General features: G+C 42.1%; 1 pseudogene; it reads left to right on the forward strand.

Annotated features, from left to right (window-relative positions):
* Nucleotides 1–5000: 5000 nt before the first annotated feature.
* Nucleotides 5001–5608, forward strand: LOC137765640 (protein lin-28 homolog A pseudogene; annotated as a pseudogene).
* Nucleotides 5609–9307: the final 3699 nt, after the last annotated feature.

Raw genomic sequence — 9307 nt, forward strand, 5'->3', positions numbered from 1 at the left:
TTTCATAAAATCCAGTCAATTTTATAATTAGAGGTATGCCCACCATGGCAAAGCTCTGTAGCCCTTCTGACCTCTGAACTTAGAGAAGGCATTTTAGGGCTTCGAGTTCTTTTGTTTCTTACATATAGTAAGAAATGCATTTTAGATCATGACCAATATACATGTACACATACAAAGTACAATTTTCAATTAAAACAAAAGTTTCATGGAAAAAAGCTCATGCCTAGTGCAGATACTATATTCTAATACCACTTTTTAAAAAAAAATTCTTCTCTTGAAATAAAACATCTGGTCTTAACACATTGTACGAAGATGTGACATTTAGTTCAAGCCTTGAGAGGTGAGTCAGATATTGCTGGATGAGGTAGGGAAGGGTATTCTGGACAAAGAAAGTCTTCTACAAAGGCCCTGAGGCAGGAAAGGCAGTGTGGAGGGGAATAGGCTGAAGATGAAACTGGAAAGATACAATAGATGGGCAGCAGCTTGTGAAGGTTGTGAAAGGCCTATGGGTGAGACTACAAATGTCCTTTATTCTTTAGACCAGTGCTTCTCAAATTTTAATGCCCATATGAATCACCTGGAGATCTTGTTAAGATGCAGATCTGGTCCACTAGGTCTGGAATGGGGTCCAAGTTTCTGCATTTCTAAGAAGCTCCCAGGTGATGCATTTTGGTTAGCAAGGGTCTATATACCATGGGGTACTATTGAAGAATTTTAATCAGAAGAGTGACATGGCTAGATTTTTCCTTTAGAAATATTATTGTAATGGCCAGGTAGAGACTGAATTTTGAGAATTTGAGAGCGAGCCCAGTTTGGAGGTTGTTGTAGTTGCTTAAGTCAGAGCTGCTTCAGATCCAAATTAGAGCAATAGGATTGTGACTAAAAAGAAGAGGAGAAAATGTAGAGAAATTTATAAGATGTAATTCAAAGGTTTTGGTGAATAATAGAGGTTGAGACAGAAGGACCAACAGGCATGGGCCTGGGATTTGTTGCTTGAGAAACTAACTGTTGCTTTTTACCCAGATAGAAAAGGAAGAATGCATGTTTGCGCTGTCCCTTCCCTTCCCTTTCCTCTCTGTCTCTCTCTCTCTCTCTCCCCCCTTCCTCTCTCCTCCTCCCTCCCTCCCTCTCTCACTTGCTTCTCCCATTCCCTGCATGATTGTGGAAGACAATGAGGTTGATTTTTCAACATACTGAGCTGGCTTTAGGACTGGTGCAGGAGAGTGGATTTGGGAGTCATTAGCGTACTAAAGATCATAGGTGATCTTGAAGAGGAAAAGGTGGCCAGAGAATGTGGAGAGAGAAGAGGATCAAAGCAAGAATCTTTCAGGGATGAGGGAGAGTCCCTTGTCGAAGTTGGTGGAGCCAGGAACATGGAATTAGAGGGACTGGAGAATCAGGGGGGTGGTCAGAATCCAAGAAGCCAGGGAGAGAGAGTTTCAAGAAGGATGAGTTAGGGAGTTAACAGACAATGAGTAAATCCAAGGAGAGAATTACTGTTTTCCTGAAGGAGGCCACAGAGAGAGAGGATGAGAGGATCAATTACAGAACCTTGAGAAACTACATATTCTATTTTCAGGACTGTATGCGACTTAGGAAAGGGATGGAAGGTCTGGATATAATATATCAAGGAGAAAATTGACCCATATTGATTGACTGTGAGGTACAAAGGAAAGGAAGGATTCAGTTATGTTGTCAATATTTTGGGTCTGGGAACTTAGGGTAATACATGAACAGAATCAGAGAAGTTAGGGGAGGGAGCCGTTTTTTGGGTTTGTTTTTTTTTGCGGGAGAAGGCAAATAGAGATATTTTGGATATGTTGATTTGAGGATTCAGTGTCATAGCCTAATAGAAATGTCTTGTAGTTTACCTGAAATATGGCGTTAGTTTGGATAGGAGGTCAGGGTTGGAAATGTAAATTTTAAATACCATTCATAAGAAAAGGGAACCCTCCTATACTGTTGGTGGGAATGTAAATTTGTGCAGCCACTATGGAGAGCAGTACAGAGGTCCCTTAAAAAACTAAGAATAGAGTTGCCATATGATCCAGAAATCCTACTCCTGGGCATATATCTGGAGGAAACTCTAATTCGAAAAGATACATGCACCCCAATGTTCATAGCAGCACTATTTACAATAGCCAAGACATGGAAGCAACCTACATGTCCATTGACAGATGAATGGATAAAGAAGATGTGGTATATATATACAATGGAATATTACTCAGCCATAAAAAAGAATGAAATAATGCTATTTGCAGCAACATGGATGGACCTAGAGATCATCATACTAAGCGAAGTCACAAAAAGACAAATATCATAGGATATCACTTATATGTGGACTCTAAAAAAATGATACAAATGAACTTATTTACAAAACAGAAACAGACTCACAGACTTCAAAAAACAAACTTGTGGTTACCAAAGGGGAAAGGCAGGGAATTTGGAAAGAACACACACTGCTATATATAAAATAGATACACAGTAAAGTCCCACTGTATAGCACAGTAAGTATTCAAAATCTTGTAATATCCTATAACAGAAAAGAATCTGAAAAAGAATACATATATATATTTACAATGTTACTATATATATATATATACATATATATATATATATACACATAACTGAATCACTTTTCTGTACACCTGAAACATTGTAAATCAACTATACTTCAATAAAAAATAAATACCATACACAGGATGTAATTGTAAAAGTTGGGTTCCCTGTAGTTCTGAAAAGAACACATGTTTTAGACCTTGAGTCAATTTATCTTGTCTCTTTTAGGGAAGTCTACTTATATATCATATATTATTACTCCAGTTGTGTGCACTAGAATGGTGCTGTTACCTCATATGCTTCAGTAAGGGTTGGTTGTGTTGACAGCAGGGAAGACCACGTGAAGAAGACAATGATGAACTTGAAACTCCCAAACAGAAGGTTTTCCCAGGGACTTGGTGGCCAATTCATTTACAAAAAGCACATAACCAACATTACCGTTCAATCTAAATAATCATTCTTAATCTGTCCATATATCAGCCTGGCTCCCTTTCAAGGCAGGTTGACACATATAGTGCCTTTCTGCAAATTAATAAAAGACGTTCCCTCTGGGCAGATGAGTTACCAAATGGCAACACTTCTCCCAGCTATTGAAGTCCAGCCCCAGGGCATACCACCTGGTCAGCATAACTCCTGGCTAGATGTTGCCCCCCATTTGCCCCTTCCGGCATCTGGGTGAAATGTACAAATTGCACAACTGACTGAACGTAGCAGTCCCCTTCCTCTTTTTTTTTTGTTTCATTTGTTTCATTTCATTTCCTTTCTATTAGGTGATAGTAAAAGAATTGAGATATTTTCAGGGAGCAACATTTTCATATTCTTTTTAAGAAAATTGTGGTAAAATATACATAACAAAATTTACTATTTTAACCATTTTTTTAAGTGTAAAGTTCAGTGTCATTAAGTACAATTCACACTGCTGTGCACCATCATGATCATCCATCCCCAGGACTCTTTATCTTGCATAACTGAAATTCTGTACTCACCAGACAGTAACTCCAAATTACCCCTTCCCCACAGCCCCTGGAAACGACTCTCTGTCTCCATGAATTTGACTACTCTAAGTATCTCATATAAGTGGAATCATACAGTATTGTGTGTGTGTGTGTGTGTGTGTGTGTGTGTGTCTGGCTTATTTCACTTAGCATAATATATTCAAGGTTCGTCCATATCGTAGCATGTATCAGAACTTCCTTTTTAATGCAGAATAATATTCTATGTGTATACCAGGTTTTGTTTATCCATTCATCTGTTGATGGACATTTGGGTTGCTTCCATCTTTTTGGCTATTGTAAATAATGCAGCTATGAATATAAGTGTACAAATATCTGTTCAAGTCCCTGCTTTAAATTATTTTGGATATATACCCAGAAGTGGAATTGCTGGATCATATGGTACTTCCATATTCTAGAAGTTTGCTGTTTATTAACTGAAGTTTTCTTGAAAAGTCTAGCACTTAAATTGCCATTTTTTCTTGCAACAAAGGCATAAAACACATGCAACTCATATACTGAGTAATCTGTATTCAATTCTCTTTTCTGCACCTTCAGCTATGCTCTGTTATGTTCCTGGCTGTTTATAATATCTTGGGATATTCCATAACTTTCCAGTCACTTTTAGTTGCTAAAGACCAGTACACCCAGTTAAATACTCTAGGCGCCCCACTTTCCCCGCCCTTCCCCCCTCCCCTTAGTTCAAGCTTGACTGAGGGATTAGCAGGGGTAGGGGGTAAGGTCTGCTCTTCCATGCACCTCCCTGCCTGTCCTTAGGTTATGGCTCCCCAGGGGTATGAGGAGTGAAAGGGACAAGAGCCTACCTCTTGGCCTTTACTCTCCTTTTCTAGACATTCCCATAGAGAGTCATTTCCTTGGCTGCAACCTGCAAGTCTCTATGTTTAGCCCCACCTGCAATCGATTAAGTTACTACTTGGGCCCTGTTGAAACTTCTTAGGATTCTGTGGCTTTGTCCTCCGCCCCTAACTGGATCCAAGCTGTTTGTGTTACACATAACCCGTGTATGTTGGTACCTGCGTATCTTCCCCAGTTCGTCCCTGAGTCATTTTGCTGGATTCCCCTGTTGTCAGATGCCTTTGGTAACCCATGTACTGACAGCCTCTTGGGGCAGGAAGTTTTGTGGATCCATTATGTTTGGATTTTACTTGTTTACATTTTATAGTTTAAGGTTAGTAATTCCCAGTTGTGAAAGCACATCTCGTTTCCAGATCTTGTGCTAGGCACTGAAGTGAACTTTGGCATAGATTCTGACTTTCCGCTTAGCCTGGCCTACCTCTGTTCGGTGAATACTGCAGGCTGCTTGGTGCTCCTCCTAGCTCTCCTTCTTCATAAACTAACGCATAAACATAAGAGTTTAGGCCTCCGGACTTCTCTGGGGCCAGCAGCCGGCCGACCTGGGGCCCGGGGCCGCGGGCTCAGCCGACTACCATGGGCTCTGTGTCAAACCAGCAGTTTGCAGGTGGCGGCGCCAAGGCGCCGGAGGAGGCGCAGGAGGACGCGGCCCGGGCGGCCGAGGAGCCGCAGCTGCTGCGCGGAGCCGGCGGCTGTACGTGGTTCAACGTGCGCATGGGATTCGGCTTCCTGCCCGTGCCGGGGTCGCACTCGAGCCCCCGGTGGATGTCTTTGTGCACCAGAGTAAGCTGCACATGGAGGGCTTCCGGAGCCTCAAGGAGGGTGAGGCCGTAGAGTTCACCTTTAAGAAGTCTGCCAAGGGCCTGGAATCTATCCGCGTCACCGGCCCTGGTGGGGTGTCCTGCATTGGGAGTGAGAGGCGGCCCAAAGGGAAGAACATGCAGAAACGCAGATCAAAGAGAGACAGGTCCTACAACTGTGGAGGTCTAGACCATCACGCCAAGGAATGCAAACTGCCACCCCAGCCCAAGAAGTGCCACTTCTGCCAGAGCATGAACCATATGGTAGCCTCGTGTCCACTGAAGGCCCAGCAAGCTCCCAGCTCACAGGGAAAGCCAGCCTACTTTCAGGAGGAGGAAGAAGAGATCCATAGCCCTGCCATGCTCCCAGAGGCCCAGAACTGAGCCACAGTGGGTGGGGGCTTTCCGTTTGTGATCAGAAAGTTTTGAGGAACAGGCATCAATCGGCAGAGTGGAGAAAGGGGGGACAGTGTGGGTAGGGGGCAGCTGGCACTGCCATGTATCTCAGGCCAGGGGCCAAAGCGTCACCCCCTCTCCCCTCTTGGTGGGGGGAAGGGGCGAGGCAAAGAAACTCCAATCATGCTCTATCCAAATGCACGTGAGGGCTTTGGGGGGCTTCCTGCATGCTTTATCTGAGTCTCCACCCCCAGAATCTCCAGCTTTTGAAAGTGGCCTGGATAGGGAAGTTGTTTTACTCTTCAAGAAGGATATGGAATAATATTTCCCGTGCCAGAGTGAAAAGATTAAGTGTGAGATCAGATTGATGGACCCAACCCACAAGCCACTGCATTCTGTGGGAGGAAATATCTCAGGGGTAAGGCAGGGTTTTCCACATCTTGTCTCCTCATAACCCCCTCCTGGGATAGAGTGCTGAGAGAACTGTCCCAAGCAGTGGGTTGTGATGATAGGCAAAAGGGGGGTTGAGGGAACAGCTGCAGACCTGCTGCTTCTAAGCTCACTCCCACCCCGTTCTGGGCCAATACAATTTTATTTATTTGCTCCCTTGGATGACTGTACCTTGGGTCCCACTTTCTTCAGGATGCCAACTGCACTAGCTGTGTGCGAATGACGTATCTTGTGCATTTTAACTTTCTTTTTTCATAATATAAATATTCTGGTTTTGTATTTTTGTGTATTTTAATCTAAGGCCCTCATTCCTGCACTGTGTTCTCAGGTATGTGCGCAATCTCAGGAATAAGTCGGCAGCAGCTCCAGGTCTGCACAGCAGGAATACTTTCTGTTGCTCTATCACCAGAGAGAACAACTATTTGGAGCATATAGCCTATTGAACTACCTCATTTTTGCCAATTAGACCTGGCTTTTCTGCCACAGTGTCCTCTTGAAACCCCTCCATCTTCAATGTTTCATGGGAGACTAGGTTTTAACTGGGTTGCCCCATGACTTGGTCTCCTTCTACTGAAAGATTGGAAATTGGTCTGAACAGGAAAAGGTGGTACAGAGAGGTTAGGAGAGGCTGGGCCAGGTAAAAGGTGCAGAGAGGGGAAGCCAAGATTAGGCAGAGGTCATCTGTATGTGTGATAAACGATTCCTGTTCCAGACCTCTAATCCCAGGGCATAGGACTCGCTTTACATACCAGGTCCATCCTTCACTGGATTGGGCTAGGCCTAACATACGCAACAGGGTGTATTGTATGTGTTTTTGTAACAACTGTGAGTTGGTAAGGACAGGTTTTAAGAATGATGCCTCTGTACCCATCTTGAGCTGCCCAGGGATGGATATATGAAGCAAGGACAAGATCCTTAATCTTTAACAATTCTGGACTTTTCCTCCTTGGTTTCCAGAGAGACCATCAGTGATGGTTTCTTTGTGGTTCCCAGAGCCAGTGTCCTGCCCTGCTACAGCAGTAATTAGTGTCATGGTAGCTAAAGGAGAAAAGGGGGTTTCGTTTACATGCTGTGAGATCACTGCAAACCTACCTCACTGTGTTGTAACAGGGCAAATGCAATAGAATGCATTGGGTGATGTGTGTCTGATCCTGGGTTCTTGTCTCCCCCAATTGCTGTCCCCCTCTAGTTATTGTATTTGTCTGGGCTTCGTAGGACTTCACAAGTAGCTGATTTGGTGATTGCTAGGTGGCCTAGTTTATGTAAATGTAATGTGTTCGTCTTCTCCATGTTCTTTTGGGGTTTTATTGTTTACAAACTTCTTTTTATATTGAGAAAAATAGCCAAAGCATCTTTGACAAAAGGTCTGCACCAGCCAAAAAGATCTGAAACATAAACTTGGGGGGCCCTCTTCTTGAAGTGGGAAGTCTTGAACTACACTTTCTTTTGTGTTCCCCTTCCCCTGTTTCCTATTTCGAACAAGATCTTCTGTCCTAAAAACTGTATTCCTACCCCCTCTTCTTTCCCCCTTCGTGCCCCCCCCAAAATAGTCCATACACCTATACGTTTAATTTGTGGGGTGTCTGTGATTAAATGATATGTGCAAAAATCCTGAAGAAGCTAAGAACTCACCATCCCTTGTTCTCAATCTCCTGAGTCATGACCATTCGTTGATTTGATTCATGCCAAACAGACTGCTGTCTTTGGATGGATTAAAACCTACTTTAATCTGTAATCCTAGAGTAGAGAGGAGCAACGAGGGGGGCTTCCATGTAGAAAGTGGGGTTGGGAGACCACGAAAGGAAAGATGAATGTATAGCCAAGTCACTCAGGAACTTTTATGCAGGTGTAAGAAACTGATGTCAAAGTGGCCACAAGATTGTTTAATAGGAGACGGACGAATGTAACTCCATGTTTACTGCTAGAAACCAAAGCTTTGTGTGAAATCTTGAATTTATGGGGAGGGAGGGAGGGTAGAAAAGCATGTACCTGTTCTTCATCCCTTCCCCTCATTACTGAACTGCAGGAGACTGAGCCCCCTTGGGCTTTGGCGACCCCATCTGGGCAGTGTTTATTTGTTGGTTGATTTTGCTGTGCCAGGTACTTCCTTTCCCATTTGCTATCATTTTGTAACACCCATGCTGACCCTTTTCCCTTCCCCTTCTTTTCCTTGGGAAAATACAATGAATAAAGACTTATTGGTATCGAAAAAAAAAAAAAAAGTTTAAATTTTTTAAAATTTCCCTAACAAATTTAAAAATTAAAAAAGTATAAAAAGAAAATAAATATCACTTGAAATTACATTATCTGAGAGTAAATACTATTGCCACCTTTAATGCACATATATATGTTATATATTTATATATAAAACAAATATATAATATTTATATATTTATATATATCAAATATATATATAGCGATCACATAATATATGGAGTTTTATATCCTTAATTTTTCACTTAGTATGAATATTTTCCCATGTCAGTAAGAAACATGATCGCTAATGGGCATATTACATTCTATTGTATTTATCACAATTTAGTTGATAATTTTCCAGATTTGAAGCGTTTATAATAATAATAATATCTAATACTTATTTAGTACTTACTATGTGCTAGCCATACCTTTGATGCTTTACATATATTAACTCATTTAATTTTCATAACATACTTTTGAGATCCCCACTTTACAGGTGAGAAAACTGAGGCATAGAGAGGTTAATAATGAAAGTCATAAGGTTGTCATTGGAAGCCGGTGAAGTTTTTTTTTTTTTTTTAACATCTTTATTGGAGTATAATTGCTTTACAATGGTGTGTTAGTTTCTGCTTTATAACAAAGTGAATCAGTTATACGTATACATATGTTCCCATATCTCTTCCCTCTTGCGTCTCCCTCCCTCCCACCCTCCCTATCCCACCCCTCTAGGTGGTCACAAAGCACCGAGCTGATCTCCCTGTGCTATGCAGCTGCTTCCCACTAGCTATCTATTTTACATTTGGTAGTGTATATATGTCCATGCCACTCTCTCACCCTGTCACATCTTACCCCTCCCCCTCCCCATATCCTCAAGTCCATTCTCTACTAGGTCTGTGTCTTTATTCCCGTCTTGCCACTAGGTTCTTCATGACCTTTTTTTTTTTTTTCCTTAGATTCCATATATATGTGTTAGCATACTGTATTTGTTTTTCTCTTTCTGACTTACTTCACTCTGTATGACAGACTCTGGGTCCATGCACC

Source organism: Eschrichtius robustus, chromosome 6, assembly GCF_028021215.1.
Source record: "Eschrichtius robustus isolate mEscRob2 chromosome 6, mEscRob2.pri, whole genome shotgun sequence".
Classification (NCBI taxonomy): domain Eukaryota; kingdom Metazoa; phylum Chordata; class Mammalia; order Artiodactyla; family Eschrichtiidae; genus Eschrichtius; species Eschrichtius robustus.